The sequence below is a fragment of the Jaculus jaculus genome, chromosome 18, assembly GCF_020740685.1.
Source record: "Jaculus jaculus isolate mJacJac1 chromosome 18, mJacJac1.mat.Y.cur, whole genome shotgun sequence".
NCBI lineage: Eukaryota > Metazoa > Chordata > Mammalia > Rodentia > Dipodidae > Jaculus > Jaculus jaculus.
This window is the reverse complement of record NC_059119.1, coordinates 36388264-36406103: the sequence shown is the minus strand read 5'-3', so window position 1 is coordinate 36406103 and position 17840 is coordinate 36388264. Positions and strand designations below refer to the sequence as shown.

Genomic DNA, 17840 nt, shown 5'->3' with positions numbered 1-17840 from the left:
GGAGGAGGGCTGATTCTTTTGAGAGGAGGGAATCTGAATCAAGGGACTGAAGGGATTTCCTCACCTCAAGATCCAGCTTTACCTCCTCTGGCTTTACAAAGTTTTGGCAGCACCCCTTGGAATTGTGGCAAATGCAGGAATGAGAGGTTCATGAAGTACACATTGTTCTGGAGATAGCCACTGGGCAGTGTGAAAGTAGGGTTCACATCCCTGTGTGGCTCTGGCATGGAGCTGTGAAGATGATCAGTGGGTTGTAGTGAAGATTCCAGGATTTGGAAATGCCAGGACTACAGGGTGGCCACAAAAGAATGTTGCAGGCTTGGGGTGGGTTTATCTGGTCTGTACTCAGCCCAGCTGAGAAATAGTGTCACCCAAGCATTTTGGAGGCTAGGCGCAGAATTTGAACTTGCCCTGCTAGTTTCCCATCATGCACTGGTGCAGTCTTTCCTTGTTGTGCCTTCTTTTTGCAATGGGAATGCTAATATGTGCCATAAAGATGCAGCTTGTACTTTGATTTTACAGGGCTCGCAATTAAGAGACTATCTCAGAGGAGTTTTGGGACTTTGAACTTTTGAACAGTGTTGGGATTTGGTAAAGATTATGGGGACTTTTAAAGTTGGACTGAGTGCATTTTGTATCATAGAATGGTTATGAGCCTAATGTAAGAATACAACGTCTAATATTTAATGTTTGTATATTAGTAAATAAGAGAGAATAAAGACTATCAATCAAGATGGAAGACAATGACAGAAGAACAAAAGGCAATGAGAATGGGGGAAAACAAAAGGAAACATGTACTATGAAACAAGAAACGATGTGTAAGAAAGTATGAAAATGGGCTGGAGAGATGGCTTAGCGGTTAAGCGCTTGCCTGTGAAGCCTAAGGACCCCGGTTCAAGGCTCGGTTCCCCAGGTCCCACGTTAGCCAGATGCACAAGGGGGCGCACGCGTCTGGAGTTCGTTTGCAGAGGCTGGAAGCCCTGGCGCGCCCATTCTCTCTCTCCCTCTAACTGCCTTTCTCTCTGTGTGTCTGTCGCTCTCAAATAAATAATAAATAATTATAAAAAAAAAGAAAGTATGAAAATGTTGAACAGAAGCATTGTAAGAGAAATCTACAAAGAACAAAACTTACCTAAAATCAATTTCCTTTTATAAGGAACAAAAGGATCACTCTCATGCTAAAATAGACAAGTGCTATGCCTAAATTTAAGGGTTCTCATCTGTTTACATGCTCTTAAAGATGCCCTATGGGCTGGAGAGATTGCTTAGTGGTTAAATGCTTGGCTGTGAAACCTAAGGACCCCGGTTCAAGGCTCAATTACCCAGGACCCATGTAAGCCAGATGCACAAGGTGGCACATGCATCTGGAGTTCATTTGCAGTGGCTGGAGGCCCTGGTGTGCCCATTCTCTCCCTCTCTCTCTCTCTCTCTCTCTCTCTCTCTCTCTCTCTCTCTCTCTCTCTCTCTCTCTCTGTGTGTGTGTGTGTGTGTGTGTGTGCCTCAAATAAATTTTAAAAAAAAATTTTAAATGAGAAACCTCTCAATTAAAAATAAAAGACTCCCTAAAATTTTCATATAAGGACATGGACTTAATGACAAATGATTTAAATTCAGTCTAAATTAGACACAGGTAAAACCTTCTATGTCGCAAGATTATTAACACACGTGTAATTCTGGGACATCTTCTGGGAAAAATTCTAACCAGGTTAGACACAAGCAAGACCTTGTCACCTTGTTGTATCACAAATGGGTAAAATTCTCATTCATTTTAAGTTCCCTAAGCAAAAACAAATAGGCAGCCTCAAAATGGGACAAGGAATGCCAGGGTGCTTGGCTCTCTGCTCTGTCATTTTTCTTGCTCTCGCTTATAATTGGTAGACTATAACATGCTATTTCAATTCATGGCAAGCTGGACTATGCCCCCCCCCCCCGATATCAGACCCCAAGCAGATTAAACCCTGTGTCCTCCATATCTTGTTCAGTAATAAAATGGACAATCATGTCTGACAAGAAGTAAAGAGGAACAAGCAGCATATAGTTTGGTTCTCTGTATTTCCTCTCTTCTGATCATCTAAAGTCATCTCTATCAGACAGAATTTCTCACTAGACAGAAAGGTCAAATGTGTAAACTACATCCAGGTATTTGATCAGTTTACAAACTCCTTAAGTGTGACAAATATCAGGCTTGCTTGGAGCTTATACAAGACTCAAACAAGGTAATATCATGGATCCACCCTAGAGAAACCAGATGATTCTGTTCTTAAAACACCTGGAATATAAAAGAAATCCCATCAGAGGCTTGAACCTCCCCAAACCCTTCCATCCCTATTGTCTGGACCTCAAGTTGCCTATCAGGTATGAGAGCAACTCAAGCAGGTCCAGGTTAGAGACCACAGATAAGTGACGCCATGGAGCCTTTGTCTTTGTGACTGTGTGAGTTCACTGAGTATGATCCGTTCCAAGTCTGTCAATTTTTCTACAAATTTCATTGTATCATTTTTTTTTTTGTACTGCTGAGTAGAATTCCACTGTGTAAATGTACCACAACTCCATGATCCATTCATCCAATGATGGGACTCTGGGTTGATTCCAGTTCTTAGCTATGATGAAGGGAGCAGCTATAAACATGGCTGAGCAAATGTCTCTGTAGTGATACATGAAGCATTTAAGATAAATGCCCAATAACGGAATAAGTGGGTCTGTTGGCAGCTCTATGTTCATTCTTTTTAGGAATCTCCATGTTGATTTCCATAGTGGTTGTACAAGCTTACATTCCCACCAACAGTAGATGAGGGTTCCTCTTTCCCCACATCCTCGCCAACATTTGTCACGGTTAGACTTTTTAAGGATTGCCATCCTTACTGAAGTAAGGTGGAATCTCATGGTTGTTTTAATTTGCATCTCCCTAATGGTGAGGGATGTTGAGCATTTTCTTAAGTGTGTGTTAGCCATATGTAATTCTTCCTCTGAGAACTCCCTATTCAATTCTCTGCCCCATTTTGGTAATGGGTTGTTTGATTTTTTTTATTGTTCAGTTTTTTGAGTTCTTTGTATATTCTGTATTAGGCTTCTGTCAGTGGTACAGCTGGAGAAGATTTTCTCCCATTCAGTGGGTAATCTGCTGGCTCTGCTTATGGTATGTTTTTCTGTGCAAAAGTTTTTTAGCTTCATGAGGTCCCATTTGTTGAGTGATTGTTTAATTTCCTGGGCTACAGGGTTTTCTTCAGGAAGTCTTTCCCCACTCCTATACCATGAAGAGTGTCTCCTATTTTTTCTTCCAGTAGGAGAAGAGTTTTGCATCTTATGGTGAGGTCTTTCATCCATTTTGGACTTGATTTATATATATGGAGAGAAGAGTGGGTCTAGTTTCATTTTTCTACATATAGACATCCAATTTGCCCAACACCATTTGTTGAAGATGCTGTCTTTTCTCCAGTCTACATTAGTGGCACCTTTATCAAAGATCAAGTAGCTGCAGTTACTTGATATTTTTTTAAATATTTTATTTCTATTTATTTGAAATAGAGAGATAGGGAGGTAGATAGAGAGAATTGGCACACAAGGGCCTCGAACCACTGCAAACAAACTCCAGATGCATGTACTATCTTGTGCATCTGGCTTTTTGTGGGTCCGAGAGAATCAAACCTGTGTCCTTTGGCTTTGAAGGCAAGCACCTTCACCATTAAGCAATCTTTCCAGCCCCCTTTATCTGTTTTGTGTCATGGATAAAACACAAAGTTGTTTTATGTTAATCAAAATCTCTACTGTATATCAAATTAATTGCTATACAAAATTAAGCCAGGGCTGGAGAGATGGCTTAGCAGCTAAGCACTTGCCTGTGAAGCCTAAGGACCCTGGTTTGAGGCTCAATTCCCCAGGGCCCACGTTAGCCAGATGCACAAGGGGGCGCACGTGTCTGGAGTTCATTTGCAGTGGCTGGAGGCCATAGCGCACCCATTCTCTCCCTCACCCACCTCCTCTCTCCCTCTCCCTCCCTCCCTCCCTCTCTCCCTCCCTCCCTCCCTCTCTCTCTCTCTCTCTCTCTCTCTCTCTCTGTTACTTTCAAATAAATAAATAAAAATAAACAAAAAAAATCAATCCAAAAACATTGTTTTTCCAATAATGTTTTCTCTTTCAAAACACATTTGTCAAGGGTTGTATTTGAGCTCAGCTATTTTAGATCATCAAGAAACAGGTTATGCTCTGTGCTTATGTGTAATCAAATAGTTTTAGTCAGGACTGGTAACTTGTTCTGCAGGTACCTATAGCTGTTAGATATTTAAAAGATAAGACATGACTGCTTGTTATGCTTCAGATATGGCCTAGATGTCATAGAACAACTAAACTTAGATGTTAGACAGAATGACTTTAAGCTTTTGTGCCATTCTTTAGAACTGTTTCACTAACTAGATGTGCTACATAGCAACACCCTTCAGGGTTGGTGAACTTTCTTTTCTTTTACTTTTTTGTTTTTATAATTAACAACTTCCATGATTGGAAACAATACACCATGGTAATTCCCTCCCTCCCCTCCCCCCACTTTCCCCTTATTAATCGAGTGTGTAGAAGCCAAAGCCAACTGGAGTCACTAGAGCTAAAAAGGCCAATATGTCAGCCTCTACACTCAGGGGCAACAGGAGATGACTTTTAACATGTTACACTGGCCCTGTGGCAAGTTGCCTGCTGTCTTCCTGATCGAGGGGAGGACATGAAGTCCCAGAGAACCCCTCCCCCCCCCAAAAAAAGGGTATACAATCTACAACAGGAGAATCACAGCAGAGGAAAGTTGGTCCTCCAGGCTTCCCAAGAGAGGGAAGACCACTTGGTCAGTAGTTTTGACTTATCTAACAGACAACACCAGTGCTGGAGAAGCCACAGGGCTCTTCCCAGGTTCCTTGAGTCCCCCTTGGAGAGTCATTTTTGGCCTCCAAAAGTATACATATGATTAAATTATGGCCATCTGGTTGGTCTTAAGTACTCAGAAAGAAAAGTATAATCAAATACAAAGGATGCATCAAAGCCTAAAACATGACACAGACAAGTCAGCTCTCCCTCTCATCACAAAATATGCCTTATTTCCTATCCTTGCTGTTGCTCAGTTTTTCCATCCCACCCACAAGGTGAAAACTCATTCCTTGTAAGGGCCCAAGAATATGCACAGGATAGTAATCAAACTAACTGCTGGGTCTATGGGCTCTTGCCACTTCCAGCACCTCTGGACTTGCATGGAGGGTGTCTCCTCTTTAAGGAGATGACTGGAACCAATCACTGGTGTATCTTAACCAGGGAAGCGCTAGGTAAGGGTCACCATCTCCTTTCCTCTAATAGCAGTTAAGAGTTTCTCCTCAAGAGAGGGAGAAATGAGAGGGAATTAGTCGACATAGGGCCCAAAAGAGGGAGTGAAAACGATGTAACACCACCTGTTTGCTCCAATAGAACTGGAATTCAGCGTCTGCTCCAGTCTCATCCAATCAGCTCTCTCTCACCCCCCACCCAAATGCACCTACCCCTTCCTGAGCCCAAACCAATCAGCTCGCTCTCTGGCTCAACTGACCCTGAGGGTAAAACCCACCACAATAAGGTTATAAATAAAGCCTTACCAGACGGGCAAGGTCTCTCTTTTGGCTTTTACGTTTCCTGAACTTCCAGGTTCCTGCTCTGGCAAGCCCCCCTCATCCTGGCCCTGAAGGGCTGAGATTGGGGTGGGGGTGCTGACCCCTAATCCCAAGTGGCTCTCCTTAATCATGCCTTCCACATGGCAAGAATTCTCTGTATTTTCTCCTCTTTTTTTTTTTTTTTTTTTTTTCTTCCAAGGTAGGGTCTTGTCCTAGCCCAAGCTGACCTGGAATTCACTATGTAGACTCAAGGTGGCCTCAAACTCATGGTAACCCTCCTGCTTCTGCTTCCTGAGTGCTGGGATTGAAGGCTTGCCACACTATGCCCGGAGTCTTTTCTTCTTTTTTATTTTAGGCAGACAAAGAGAGAGTATGGGCATGCCAGAGCCTCTAGCCACTGCAAATGAACTCGAGATGCATGTGCCACTTTGTGCATCTGGCTTTATGTGGGGACTGGGGAATCAAACCCAGGTTGTTAGGCTTTGCAGGAAAATACCTTGACTGCTGAGCCATCTCTCCAGTCCCACTTTTCTTTTCGTAATCTTATTAAATCTCCCTAAGTTTTACCATCTGTTTATGAATTTAATTTTTTTTTTTATTTGAGAGTGACAGACAGAGAGAAAGACAGATAGAGGGAGAGAGAGAGAATGGGCGAGCCAGGGCTTCCAGCCACTGCAAACGAACTCCAGACGCGTGCGCCCCCTCGTGCATCTGGCTAACGTGGGACCTGGGGAACCGAGCCTCGAACCGGGGTCTTTAGGCTTCACAGGCAAGCGCTTCACCGCTAAGCCATCTCTCCAGCCCGAATTTAATTTTTTTAAATCCTTAAGACAAGAGTCTGTGGTACACAAAATTTGGCAAGGGTCCCCAAAACTCCTGTAACAAAACTAGCAGTTTTCCTTGTGATTTTTATTTATATGTAGAATGCTGTCTTCTGATTATATAAGCTATTTCCATTTTCATCAGAAGCAGCTGTGAATGCTTGAAGAAAAAAAGAAAATTCATCTGGCCTGTAAGCATTCTGTGGTAGTTTGAATGTATGCACTCAAGTATTAAAAAAAAAAAAAAAAGGATGAATGAAAGAAAAAGAAAAGCCTGACTCCAGCCACCTGGCTGGAGGAGGTGTCACTGGGGATAGATCTGATTTCCAGCTGAATGGTACACCAAATGCTCGAATTCTGCCGGGATTCTCCGTTTTTCAGCCAGTTTTTCTCTTGCTTGTGGTTCTGGTGGTGATGTTTCATTTTGTTTTGGTTTGTTTTTCTATGCTTGGATCTGTGAAAGATAGCAAACTGTCCCCATCATTATGGAACTTCCCCTGGATCTATAAACTTCAAAGAAATCCTTTCCTCCCCTAACTTGTGCCTGGCTTGGAAGTTCATCCCAGAAGCAAGGAGCTGACTGTAACACATTTCCTAGAAGGAGGAGGTATGAGGGTCATCAGACCTTGTAGAAGGAGGGCATATGAGGGTCGTCAGACCTTCACCTAGGATCTTGGCCACTCCCTCCTGCTCCTCCCAGCCAGCTGTAGGTGATTCTGCCCGTTGCTGCCCTGGTCTCATAATTTCCAAATGTACTAGAGTATTTAGTGTGAGAGGGATTAGGTAAGCGGGGACTCCCCTCATGCAACAATGGAGAGGACGTGTCCATGCTGGAGTGAGACTTTCAGTGATGTCGCTCTGCTCCTGCAAGCAACCCATTGCTCTTGCTCTCTAAGTAAGCCCATTAAACTCACTGCTTCGCCAAGTTGGACTTGGGTAGAATTGCACTTTGACCTGATGTGCCCTATCTGGGAGGACGGAGTTTATGCAACACTGTTTTATGGCAATGAGTTTCTCTTCATATTCCCTTTTGGCATCTCCCTGCCTTCATCCCTGCCTAAACCTTTCCATCCACAGTATTTCCCCTTCTACATTCATATCACATGTATTCTACTACCCTCCACCTGGCTCCCTGAAAGCCTCTTCTTTCCCCTCTCATGGGCCCCTTTCTAGTTTATTGGCTTCTGCATACAATCACATGCACCCACACTTAATAGTCACCATAAACACACACAATGAAATTTTAAAAATGAAAAGCTAGGATCCATATATGAGAGGAAATGTGGTGTCTGTCTTTCTGAGCCTGGATAATATATATTACATATATATGTGTGTGTGAGTGTGTGTGTGTATGTATGTATATATATATGTGTATATATATATAAAATATGTAATATATATATAATATTTTACAGCTCTATCCATTTTTCATTTAAAAAAAATCACCATTTGAGGGTTGGGGAGGTAGCTCAGCAGTTAAGGCATTTACTTACAAAGCCTGATGGCCTGGGTTTGATTTCCCAGTACCCATATGAAGCCAGATGCACAAAGTGACGCATGTGTCTGAGGCGTGTTTGATGAAGAAGAAATAAGCATAGATGCGCAATGTGGTAGGATGCTGCAGCGCCGCCCAGTGGTGTTTGGATAAACATGAAAGGAACACTCACCAGGCACACTATGATTTCACGGAGGGCCGGGGGATGCTCTCAAGCGCTCCCTGAACTGACTGTTCTCACAGCTTTTATTCAGATTCAGACAGTCAAAGCTATGGGGAGTCTGAGCATAAGACAGATCACGAGTTTGCATCAGACCAGATCAGGAGTCATTTGTTTAGGTTTATTTCATCAGGAGACCTTTGGAGAAGCTGAGAAGCTGTGAGGTTCCCCTTCTTCAAAAAGTTCTACCCAAGGCTCATAGTTTTCCATGTCTTCAGCTTAGCCTGTGCAAAAATTATCTTTATTCCATCCAACTGGCTTTCCAATTAATTTGATCTCTTCATTTCCCCTTTTCTTTTTCTTTTAAAAGCAGTTTGATGAACTAGCATATTGTTGTTGCTGGCAAATAAGTATTTTTGAGGTTGATCCCTCCAACTGTACAAAGAACAAAATACAGATGATTGATTCAATGCCCACCAAAGTGGAAGGCCAAGTATTTGAAAACCAGGAAGATGGATTAAGCCAAGACAAATTGTTGGTGACATCCTGGTGTCAAGATATCTTTTTTGGGGCTGGAGAGATGGCTTAGCGGTTAAGCGCCTGCCTGTGAAGCCTAAGGACCCCGGTTCAAGGCTCGGTTCCCCAGGACCCACATTAGCCAGATGCACAAGGGGGCGTACACGTCTGGAGTTCATTTGCAGAGGCTGGAAGCCCTGGCGCGCCCATTCTCTCTCTATCTATCTGCCTCTTTCTCTCTCTCTGTCACTCTCAAATAAATAAATAAATAAAAATGAACCAAAAAATATTTTTAAAAAAGATATCTTTTTTAAATATTTTATTTGTTTAGTTATTTATTTAAGAGAGAGAGACAGATAGAAAGAATGGATGTGTCGGGCCTCTAATCCTTGCAATTGAACTCCAGATGCATGTGCCACGTTGGGCAACTGGCTTATGTGGGTACTGGGGAATTGAACCTGGGTCCTTAGGCTTCATAGGCAAGTACCTTAACCATGAACCCATCTTTCCAGCCCAAGATTGATTTCTTTCTCTCTTTCCTTCTTTCTTTCTTTCTTTCTTTCTTTCTTTCTTTCTTTCTTTCTCCCTTTCTTTCCTTCTTTCTTTCTTTCTTTCTTTCTTTCTTTCTTTCTTTCTTTCTTTCTTTTTCAAGATAGTGTCTCATTCTAGCTCAGACTGACCTGGAATTCACTCTGTAGTCTTAGGGTGGCCTTGAGCTCTCAGCGATCCTCCTACCTCTGTCTCCTGAGTGCTGGGATTAAAGGCATGTGCCACCATGCCTGACTTCCAAGATATCTCTTTAATATTGTTTTATAAGACAAGCACTGTTTGACTAATTTCATCATGTAATTAATTAATATTTATAGGAATATAATTAAGTAGGAACACTTGGAGACGTTTATTAATTTTGTCCCATGTATTGTTAGATTTATATTAAAGATATGGGGTCATACATATGGATTTATGTCTCCAATCACAATTTAAAGTGGCCTGTAGCTAAGTGATTTAAATTTGGTCCCCAACATATATTATAGCTGATTACATTAGCTGTACTCAGGTTAGCAAATTTTTGTCTATCCTGTGTTGTATAGTAATGGTATGGATAACATTATGCACATTCTAATATACAAAGTGTGTAATTAGAGTAAATTAGGTGACTTTTGTCACTGTCATGACAGAAGCAGCTATGATAAAAGCAGCAGTGACCATAGTGACTATGAGCATACCAAAAACCACTTAGGTCTGCTGAAGCATTACCCTACTTTATTAATTATAGTAAGAGCCCTGGGTTCTTTTGCAGGCTCAGTGTAAGTTACTGGGATAAGGTGCAGGCCTCGCATCTCATAAACGTACTTGATTAAGAAGCAAGCGGGCTGGATGTGGTGGCGCATGCCTTTAATCCCAGCACTCCGGAGGCAGAGGTAGGAGGATCGCAGTGAGTTCGAGGCTACCCTGAGACTACATAGTGAATTCCAGGTCAGCCTGGGCCAGAGTGAAACCCTACCTTGAAAGAATCAAGCGGGCAAAGCTGCAGAGTGGGAAATAGACTGAGTGTGACATTAAAATGACCAACAGGAAGAGTACAAAGGTGAGTTGGCCCAGTGTGGTAGCAATAGAAAATAAGAGACATTCTTTACTTCTGAAATTTATTTTCCTACATTAAATAATTTTTTGAAAAGCATAGCCAAGTCATCAAATAGAGGTTTTTGGTGGTCCTTGACCTATAAAGCTTTGGGGGCAGTATAGCTCCTCCTCTCCACATAGAATAGAATCGTTAAATACTGTTAAGCTATCAGTAGAAGAATAGCCAATGAATGGTTATGCTTATCATGAATCCAATCTTTAGGACCCCAATCAATAATAGAATAATTTCCCAATCTGGTAACGTGTCATGTAGGGACCCTGGCACATTTCCCATGAGGTTTTTTTTGATATTCAAGATGAGCGTCTGTATGAACAGAGCAGCAGCGCTGACTGAAACAAACTGTTTCTTTGCCATTTGTATACTACCTGCGGCCAAAGCTGCAGCGTGATTGGGTTTTAAGCAGAGTAAGGCCTGTAGCTTGTGCGTAAGACATAGAATATTAGAACCCATGCAAACTGACAAATGAGTGGACCAGTAATTGATTTCTGAGGGTGAAATTGAGTAAGATTAAGTTAGCTGTTAGTTTCAGGGGGCTATATGCCTCCTAGCCTAGAAGCAACCTTACTGTAAAAAGGGAAAGGTGGGTCTGTCTATCCATGCGAAGGGTTCCCACAGAGGGAGGGCAGCCATGACAGTTCAGTATGCGTGCCCTTTGACCGCACAAGCACAGGAGTCCAGGACTGGTTTATGTGGCTCTGGGCTTGAGCAGCCATGACGCCATCTTTTTGAATATTAAAAAAGAAAAAAATTAAAAGTCAGGCTGGAGAGATGGCTTAGCCGTTAAGCGCTTGCCTGTGAAGCCTAAGGACCCGGGTTCGAGACTCGATTCCCCAGAACCCACGTTAGCCAGATGCACAAGGGGGCGCACGCGTCTGGAGTTCATTGTCAGTGGCCAGAGGCCCTGGCTCGCCCATTCTCTCTCTATCTGCCTCTTTCTCTCTCTCTGTCCGTGGCTTTCAAATAAATAAATAAAAATAAAAACAAAAACATTTTTTTAAAAATTCAAAGTAATGATACTAGCATGTAGTTTAGTCATGGGTGACTCTGGCCTCAGCCCATATTCCCCCTTCTTTATTTATTTTTTTTTAATAACATGGATTTTTATATACCATGTGTCCTTTTTGATCTGAAATGTATCTTTTAAATAGAAAACATACTTTATAATTTTATCACCTTATATTACATAGTCTCTTTTGTTATTTTTGTTAACATTATTAATGTTCTAATTTATAAATTAAAATGAAAAAACTGTATTTTACAGAAAGTATAATAATTATAAGTATAGACAAAATATATTAACAGTCCTATGGTTTGTTAATGAGCCCAAATTAATTAATTTGTAAGCATGAACAAGCATAAAATGAAAACCTTACAGATAGATAAATTATTTTAAATGTATTATAGGCATAATTTTAGCAATGTAGTATTGTACTTTTGAGCATTTGATAGACACAGTTTAGTTACATAGAAAGACAAACTTCATAAAACATAAACACAGAACAGCATAACAAGCGGTTGTGAAAAAGAACCTCATTGATATTTAATGTACTTGTGTATTCATGAGCCAATGTTACTGTATCAGTATTAGAGACAACATGCACCACCCGTAGCCACAAAGACACTGTAAAGGGCAAATATATTCTGTAGTTTTTAAACTTGTCATTAGTCAGTTCTAAAATCAAAAATGACCTTAATTATTATTATTATTTAAAGCACTAGGTAATCTTCAAGATAGAGCGTTCGGTATAAGAAGTTAGAAATCTCTGGGAAGACTCTGACGGGGGAGGGCCCAGCTGTAACTCAGCAGAAGACCTGGGTCCTCTCTTTCTCTACCCACTAGGGAATTGTCTGGAGCTCGGTTACCTTGACTATAGACCCTGTGCCACTGTTTTGCTTTGTGTTAAAGTTCTAGTAACTACCTAGCCAAGCTATTTTTTTTAACCTCAAGATGGCTTTGTGATATGTCTGAAGAAAAACTAAAATGTCATACAACACCCCCAGGTGAGGATATTTGTCTATGAGGGAGAGAATAAAATATTTAAGCAGGAACCATCATGTTTTGAGGGCTAGTCTAAGCAATAAAGACTTTTTGTGAAATTAGAATTGATATAGTAATTTATAGAATAAAATCTTGATTAATTACCCTTGTTCAAAATTTGAATTATATTGTATTTTAAAAGGAATTTGAACCAAATTAACAGCTTTGTCTATATGACCTTTTACTTTAAAAAATAAACAATAAATCATACTGCCCATATAGATTAACTCTTCTTACTGGACAAGAGCTTAACAGGTAACTGGAAAATATTATATATATTGCCAAACTGGAAAACATTATAGATATATTGCCATAATTCTTATTTTTAAATATTGATACAACCTTGTATATTGTTTGTCAATAGCATAATAAAGCCATTTATTATTGTAGCAGGTAGTTGATGTAAAAATGGTGTAATGAGGTGCTAGGGGTCCAGGAAAGTCCTTGAACCCCAAATCCTAGATTTGTTTCTAATTTTAACCAAAGAATTAAATAAAAAAGAAGACTGAGAAGGGTAACTATTAAATTATTATATTTATTGAAGGAAGTACAGAGCCAAGGAAGGCACCCATGTGGCTAGAGATCTCACATGGAGGGTCTGGGAAAACCATGTAAAGAGAAGAGAGAAAAGAAAGTTAAGGCGCTCCTGTCATGTGGGGAGCTTGAGGGGTAAAGAGCCCATGTGGAGAGTAAGGGCTAGGGGTCCTCCCCTTGGCTCAGTCTGGCTGGTGCTGAGGGAAAACCTCACCCACAGCTGGAAGTTCCCAAGAGATCAGAGAGCCTGCCCTCCCTTGTAAAGGTATTTATAATCTTTCAGTGGTGGGCTGTCTTCCAGCTTAGGTGAACCAGAAGGACAGCTGGTTGGTTAGGGCTAGGGGCTGTCTCAGGAAGAGGCCCACCCTGACACCAAGTTCCAGGGGCTGAACATGACCAACCACAATGTTTACATTCTATGAAAGACCTTTCCAGGAGGGGTCCTGGTTATTTGTGGGAAAACAGGTCTAGGGAACTAAGCAAGAGATAAGAAGACATGGGCTGGAGAGATGGCTTAGCGGTTAAGCGCTCGCCTGTGAAGCCTAAGGACCCCAGTTCAAGGCTTGGTTCCCCAGGTCCCACGTTAGCCAGATGCACAAGGGGGCACACACATCTGGAGTTCGTTTGCAGTGGCTGGAGGCCCTGGCGTGCCCATTGTCTCCCTCTCCCTCTATCTGTCTTTCTCTGTGTGTCTGTCGCTCTCAAATAAATAAATAAAAAATGAACAAAAAATATTTAAAAAAAAAAAAAGACCGATCATTTTTTATTTCCATCAGGTGCAAACTTTCCTGCCTCTTTTACCTTCAGGGGTCCATTCACCCTAACTGTACCCCACTCTCAATTATATTTAATTTATGAATGTCCAATAATAAACCTAAATATTTTAAATTAAACCAATTATCAATGAAAAACTTACCAACACATATTTTTTGAACAACTGTACTCATAGAAGTAAAACAATTCTCTTAAATGAAGGCCCTAAAATGGCAGTACAAACCCCAATTGAAATTGTCTTATGTTTGTTAATTTAATGCCTATCATTCAAAACCAAAAAGAAATATATTACACAATTACAGAAATGATGTACTTTACAAAATGCTTTTAAATCTGGTTCTTTTTTATAGTTAATTCCTAATGTCTCTAGTAGCAAAATAACTCAATATGGTGTGGCAAAAAAGTATAGATTAAGTGGGTTTTTTTTTGTTGTTGTTGTTGTTGTTTTATCTAGTTCCCAGCTACAAACTTGTTGAAACTTGAGGTAGGATCTAACTCTATTCTGGATTAAACTGGAAGTCATTTTGGCCTGCTCAAATTCATAGAAATAGTTTTACTTTTGTCTTTCAAATGTAGGGATTACAGCCTTGCGTCACCACACACTGTAAGTCTGGCTATTTTTTTATCTTTATTTTTAAATCAATACCTTAAAAAGATATGACTTAATAGGAGTAAAACAGAAAATTTAGACCTTAACCAAAATTGTCTTGAAGGAGGAGAACACAGATAAGCTGGCAATAATTTTTACATCTTAAGTTTACACTCTAAGTTAAAATTGATCTAAAAAATATAAGACATTAATTAGTTTAAGATTTAACAACAAAACCATCTTTTTTACCTATCAATAGGTTTACCCAGATTCTTGCATATCATTGTTTTGTGCAGTGGCATGTTTTATAATCTCCACTGTAGAAAGAAAATTTATCATAAAAATCTCCACCAAGCACAGAAAATAAAATTTTACATTTGGAACTTGTATTTCATCCTGAAAAAGAAATCCAATATAACTAATCTAATTAAAGGACCTTTAGTATATATTTAGAGGTCATTTGATATATTATTTCTGTTACCTATGATCATAGAAAAATGGAATAGAATTGTTATAAAACCTGTTTTGGAAAAACATCATTATCAAAATTTATGCATACAGTGTTAATGTCTGTAGCCTAAATGAAACTTTTGTCTTATGATTCCAATGAATATTGCATTCATTGCCCAAAAAAGTAGCATTTATGGTTTTATAAATCATTTAGTAAATCCAAAAATAACATTGGTATAAGTGTTAAGAGGTTAAGATTACTTAAGTCTATGAATATATACGTATAAGGCCTTTTAATATATCACCTAAACATTCATATTCACACACATTCACGTTTAAGTTGGTATACCAAGAATATTTTGAAAGCAAAATTATGAATAATAAAGTTGAAGTGGCCACAAGTTTTATATATTTTGAATTTTACTTTGTTATGCTTGATTTTTTTCTCACAAAACAGCATACACAAACAAACATGAAAACCTTATGGACACACATGACAAATACATAAATCATAGGTTAACCTTAAGAAAGTTACATTGCGACTTTATATCTTTTGAGATGTAAGACTCAACAGCATAAAAAAAATCACTGGTGAAGTTACTTATGTAGACACACAGCAAATAATTATCTATATTTTTTATTTGTTTTTGAGAGCTGAACAGCAGAGAAGGAGAAGTCCTTACAGACGAAAATGTCTTTTTAAACATTTAGGTCAGAACTTTATGTTCTTTTTTATTCAGCCCTTAAAAAGATTCTGCCTTTTAAAAGCTAGGAAAACTCAAGCACTTTGTAAGAATCCAGAGTTAAAGACTTATCAGATTCATAACAAGCACAGAAATTTAGAAAGCCAACTTTTTATATTTTGAATGTGGAATGTTACGCTCTAAGAGTAGCTCTCCCATGGTGTTTACAGCGGCTCTCTTGAGGGTAGGAGAGTGGTTAGAATATCTTGGGAATCAGCCTGTGTGATATCCCACCGGGAAAAATAAAAAAAACCATGCATACACTGTAGAAAGAGGTAAGCAAAATTATTCAACACATGTTTGAAAGAAAAATAGAAGCGGTTGCTATTTGCTGGGGCACAGTGGAAGAGGGCTTGACACCTCCTTGGGCGCAGGCAGTGTGGGTGGTCCTCGCTAACACTAAGGATTTCACAGAAAGAGACCTCGGAGGTGTCCCTCCTCATGAGCCCATCTCATGCTGTCTCCACCCGAGCCCGCAATGCCAGATCCAGATCCCTTGTCGGGAAACCAAACATTAAGTTCAACTGCTGTTTGCAGCGGCTTCAAGAGCTGCTTCTCTGAGACGTGGACCCCGAGGACTTCCCCAGCTGCTGGAGACCTTGCCGCATCCTTTCTGGGCTGTGGACAATGACGGCTCCACGTGACCCTGGCTGACCCTCACTTCCCCAGGTCGGGCAGAATCCCTGTTACCACGGCTCTGCTGTGGAGCTCTCCTCCTGTTTTGTTTGATTTGCTACCCTATTTTTGCATGAACTTGGGATTTTGTGCCTGCTGAAGTTATCCTATCTCTGTTCTGGGCACCACTTGTTGCTGCAGCAGCTAGTGGTGTTTGGATAAACAGCGAAATGAACGCGCGACCAGGCAAAATGGGATTTAATGGAGGGTCCGGGGATGTACTCGAGTGCTCCTGGAACCGACTGCACGTTTATGCAGATGCAGAGAGTCAGCGCTATGGGGAGTCTGAGCATAAGACAGATCATGAGTCGTTTGTTTAGGTTTATTTCATCGGGAAATCTTTGGAGCAGCTGTGAATTTCCTCAAGAAGCTCCTCCCAAGGCTCACAGTTTTCCATGTCCCCAGGCTTAGCCTACATGCAGGTTATCCTTATTTCATCCAATTAGCCTTCCAATGAACTTGATCTCCACAGTAGGATCTAGAAGCCTCTGGGCACATGCCCAGGAGTGAGGTAGTTGAGCTGTATGGTAGTGGCTGTGGCGTTTATATTCCCACCAGCAGTTAATAAAAACTCTCTCTTTCCCACATACTCACCGACAGCTGTCCTTCTTGCTGTTATGACGATAGCCAGTCTGACTGGTATGAGATGGAATTTCAAAGTAGCTTTACTTTTCCTTTTCCTGATGGTTAACCATGTTGAACGCTTTTTTTTAGTTTTCTTTTCATTTTTATTAGGTATTGCATAACATACTGCATGCTACATAATACACTGCATAGCCTTCCAGCAGAGTAGATGACCACTGTTGACATCAATCAGGAAAATTCTTCCTTAACCAATGTTCTCCAAGCCCTTGGACACATAGCAACGAACCCCAGAGACAAGCCTGTCTCGTTCCATCAGCTCCCACTGACATCTAATACAGGCATCCCTTTTTTCCAGAGCTTCCACTGGAGAACTTACGGGTGTCGGCAGTGGCCACTCGGGGGATGAAGCAGCCCATGCCCAGGATGCTTAGTCCCGGGAGACGCTGGAATCCCATCCCTGCACAGTTAACAACACCAAAACCCCAGCCACAAGCTCCTCCAAGCTGACCTGGCTTCTGCTCCCTTCCCGGTAAGACCCCATTTTAAAAAAATGGTTATTGGGGGCTGGAGAGATGGCTTAGCGGTTAAGCGCTTGCCTGTGAAGCCTAAGGACCCCGGTTCGAGGCTCAGTTCCCCAGGTCCCACGTTAGCCAGATGCACAAGGGGGCGCACGCGTCTGGAGTTCGTTTGCAGAGGCTGGAAGCCCTGGCGCGCCCATTCTCTCTCTCTTCCTCTATGTGTCTTTCTCTCTGTGTCTGTCGCTCTCAAATAAATAAATTAATTAATTAAAAAATATTTTAAAAAAATGGTTATTGGCCACTTGCATTTCTTTTGAGATCTCCCTAATCATTTCCCTAGACCATTTTTATTGTCTTTTTCCTTGTTTAGTTTTTGAATCTTTCATATATTCTAGATATTGATCCTCTGTCAGAGGTATAGTTTACAAAGGTTTTTCTTCAATTTTTAGGCTACCTCTTCACTTGATTAACATTGTATTTTGCTGTACAGAAACTTTAATTTTATGAAGTCCCATTTGTTAGTAGTTGGCCTTATTTCCTTATCTATGACTATACATTGAAGTGTTTTCCCAATTTCCTCCTCTCGAAGTTTCAAGTCTTATGTTAAAAATCTTAAATGCATTTGGAGTTGATTTTCATACACAGTGAGAGATAAGTATCTGGCTTCATTCTTCTACACATA

At 40.7% G+C, this 17840-nt stretch overlaps 1 pseudogene; it reads right to left on the bottom strand.

Annotated features, from left to right (window-relative positions):
* Positions 1-16870: 16870 nt before the first annotated feature.
* Positions 16871-17095, bottom strand: LOC101593568 (annotated as a pseudogene).
* Positions 17096-17840: the final 745 nt, after the last annotated feature.